Source organism: Pteropus alecto, unplaced genomic scaffold (assembly GCF_000325575.1).
Source record: "Pteropus alecto unplaced genomic scaffold, ASM32557v1 scaffold66, whole genome shotgun sequence".
Lineage (NCBI taxonomy): Eukaryota > Metazoa > Chordata > Mammalia > Chiroptera > Pteropodidae > Pteropus > Pteropus alecto.
The window spans coordinates 1,027,283-1,031,363 of NW_006438869.1; the positions used below are offsets into that span (position 1 = coordinate 1,027,283).

The following is a 4,081-nucleotide window of genomic DNA, read 5'->3' on the forward strand; positions in this document are numbered from 1 at the left end:
CGGGGAGGTCTGGGCTGCGGGGCCCCTGGCTGGCGCCGCCCCCGCGCCCCCCGTTTCTCCCCTGGCCCCCAGGGGGGGCGACGAGACCGTTGTCGCCGCGCTGGGTATGGGGGCGTTTTCCACACCCTTCCCCCCACTCGGCTCTGCCTCTCTTTCTGCCGTTTTGCCCGTCGCTATACATGCCCTGCCTCCCGCGACAAAACTTCTTTGTTGACTCTGAAACTTCGCGAAAAATGCCCCGCCAGGTGACAGCCGAGTGGAGCGAGCTGACCCCTGCTTAAAACCTTGCCCTCTGCTCGCGGGCCGCGGGAGAAGTTGTTTACTCAACGAGGAAGAGGAGGAAGGTCCGGCGGGCTTCTTCCGAAGACGGAGGCTCTTTAGCATTGCTTTGTTTTGCTGTAGTTTATTTTGTTTAATCCCTGACAGCAAGACTCAGGGCTGTGTGCGTGTATGTGTGTGTGTGTGTGTGTGTTTTGTGAGTGCGTGTGTTTGGAGATGGCTGTTTTGGAACAGGCTGACCCTTGTAAACTGAATGCAGGAGTTATAAACGTCTGCGGGTGTCGAAATGCGTTTGCTCATCGGGATACCGAAGGTGGTAGGTTAGTTATTTAGAAGCAGTTTTGATCTTTTCAGAGTCTTTCAGATAATTTAGTGAGTCTGTAGAGGAAATTACTAAATCACCGCTTCTTGGTGTTTTGATTATCAATGAAGATGCATTTTATGCTTTAGGTATAGTCATATGGGGCAATGATAAGCAGTTTTCAACCTTATGGATTGTGATTTTGGTGGTTTTAAATGAAAATCGTGGAGCACTGTCATGGCGTTTAATAATGAGTGATAAAAAGTTTGATATTGTCTATATATGTAATGAGTTGATAGAACTCGATTTATCATTTTTGAAAAGTCTTCCCTGTAATAATAAGAACTTCAACTGTAACACTTGTACGTGACACTTGACAGTTTACAAAGCATACTCACATGCATGCACATTTGGTCTTCCTAAGAGCCCTGTGGAGCAGGTAGGTATTATTTTTTATAAACGTGGAAATTCAGGCTTAGTTATTTTAATAGCTTGTCCAAGTTTCACACAGTAAGAGACATTTGAACCTAGGTATTCTGATTACAAATAGAGTTTTCCTTTAATTATGCCTTGATTGTTTGACAGAACCTTATTTTGCATTTATTTTATGAAACTGTTAGTCATGACATGAAAATGAATTTTAATACCATGCCCACTGCAAAATTCCATATTGGAAGTCTGAATTTTTTAAAGTCAATTTAAATTTAACATGAAAAAACTCTGGAAGGAAAGAGAGGATTACAGAGAGTGTCATGTTAAACATGAAAGTCAAAATGCCAGAAAGCTCTGAAGCAACTTCTCTTTGCTAAATTAGTTATTACAGATTATTTCTTAAATTAAAAATGCAGTTGAGTTTTTCTCTGATTACAAAAGAACCAGTCTTTTTGTAGGAGACTTGGAAAATATGACAAAACATAAAATTAAATTTAAAAAATCTCAGTTCTACATTTATTAAAAACATGGATAATATTGTTTGATTTTCTTTATTTTTAATATGTTAATCTGAGCAGACTGACTAGGAATGTTACTAAAATACCAACCATGCAGAGTGTAACTCTTCTTTCTCTTTTAAAAATAGCATGTTGCTTTCCTGTAGTGGTGCCACATATGATGTTATAATGCTCAGAATGTTTTGTATTCGTAGTAAACAATACTGAATTCTGTTAGAAAATTGATTTTTGCCCGGTGGATTTTGGTTGTTCATATTAAATGTTTGCTAGATTTTAAAAATCTCTAAAGTGTTCAGGGTATTCAATTTCACTTTTATGAAATCAACAGGTTTATAATCTATTTTCATAATACAGAGGATTGATGAATTATTCTTATTTGTATATAATTTATATGAGTGCGGATGTGTTAACATAAACGGTTATCCATCATCAAATCTTTAAACTTAAGAGCTGGCCGAGACCATAGATATGCAACTTCCTCATTTTATGGATTAGAAGTCTGATCCTGCAATGCACGGAGATTTTTGATTTTTAAGGGGAAAACAATCTGTCCTTTGCTCAGGGACATATGCTTTTTAAAAGAGAAAGCACCGCACTGTTGGAATAGATGTTGCAAGCAAGTGCTGATGTGTGAAACTCATTCATATATTAAACATCTTGCGGTAGTAGAGTGCTTTCATTTCAGCCCAGTGATACATAGAGCTGGTTTTTGTTTTTTTTTTTTCTTTCAATTTTGCCAAATTATTCCTTACACAGCAGCACATAATACAGAATCTTACTGGCAGTTTTTTAAAGTGGAATGCCAAAGCCGTTGTTCTTTGTGCTTTATGAAATGTATTCATTGGGAAGATATGAAGCTGAAATTATTGCAGTTGATCATGTTCTATATTTACTATGGCAAAACTTGAGGTGACTTAGATTTGAAAGAAATGGGCTAACAGGATGGGAAGTTGTCAGAACCAGACAGCTAGTTACCGTCTTTCTAGAACCACGTGCTCTTTCATCTCCGCTTCCAGACATGTCTGCTTCATTCTTCTCAGCACAGATCGACTTTCACTGCTTCAGCATGCTTATGACCAAGCAGACGTGCACTTATTTGACAAATGCTTATTGAGCACCTGTCATGAGCCAGGCACTGTATTTTATGCACTTGAGCTGGGCAGGGAACAAAATACACAAAACCTAAGGAAAAAAAATAACATGCAAGAAATTATATGGTACAACTTGCCTGTTATAAGTCCTGTGGAGAACAGTAAATTAGGAGGGGATAAGGAGTAGCCAGGATGTGAGGACGGGGTTGCAGCTTGGGAAGAAGCAAAGGAGGAGAGGGGGTTAGACGTGCAAATAACTGCTCTGTGGGCCGAGCATTCTAGGCAGAGGGAAGAGCCAATGTGAAATATCTAAGATGGGAGCATGCTAGGAATGTTCAAGAAATAACCAGGATACCAGTATCACCGTAATGGAGTGAATGAGTTAGGGGAAGAGTAAGTAATATATGAAGTCAGCGAGATCCTGGGGCCAGTGGCGAAAATAGAGGAGAAGCAAGTTACATGGGACTTAGGTTGACTTATACTTTGATGAGATAGGGAGCTGTTGGGAGGGTTTTGAGCAGAGGCAAAACATACATTGTCTTGCCACGGTCACCGAATGCTTCCCTGAATATACCTCTTCCCTACTCAACTCTTAAACCCTAGAGCTAGAACCTGGCCCATCTTAGGTCAGGTGCCTGCCTACCTGTGATCCAGGTAGCTTGGGTGGTAGTGGAGAAGATAATGTAAGAAGAAAAATTATGTCCAAAGGTGTAAACTTCCAGTTTTGAAATAAATAAATCCTGGGGCTATAAGGTACAGTATGCCGACCGTAGTTAATAATACTATATTATGTATTTGAAAGTTGCTGAGAGTAGATCTTAAAAGTTATAACAAGAAAAATAAGTAATTTGTAACTGGTGATGGATTTGACTAGACTTATTGCACAATGTATACATATATTGAATCTTTGTGTTGTACACTTGAAACTAATATAGTGTTATATGTCAATTCTATCTTAATTAAAAAAAAATAAAATAAAATCATGGCTGGGGGTGTCCATTCTTGATCTGGGCAGACATCCCAAAAGTTGTAGAATACCTTCTAGGCTGGAATGCTGTGGGTGATTAATATGAGGCTACCCTGGTATCCTCTTCCAGACCAGGCTAATTTTAGTGGGTTTTACTTCTCTCCTATAGGGACATGAAGATTGCTTATTTTTAGTGTAATACAGGTAGAATGGAAAGAGTTCTTAAAAAGGGAACAAGAAGTAAGACCTCAAGAAAAACTGTTATTAATTTGGACTATAGTTTAGAATGTCATTGCAGTGAGCTAGGCAAGATATTACAGGCATACCTTGGAGGTATTGTGGGATCAGTTCCAGACTGCCGCAATAAACCAAGTCATAATCTTTTTGCTGGCAGAGAGTCTTGCCTTCCATTTGTGAAAGACAAATCTGTGAAGCGCGGTGAAGTGACGTGCGATGAAGGGAGGTTTGCCTGTGTAGGAGTTTAAAGGGCAGG

At 39.5% G+C, this 4,081-nt stretch overlaps 1 pseudogene; it reads right to left on the minus strand.

Moving 5' to 3' along the window:
- LOC102887431 overlaps positions 1–2,534 on the minus strand; it is an 8,808-nt pseudogene extending 6,274 nt beyond the window's left edge.
- Positions 2,535–4,081: the final 1,547 nt, after the last annotated feature.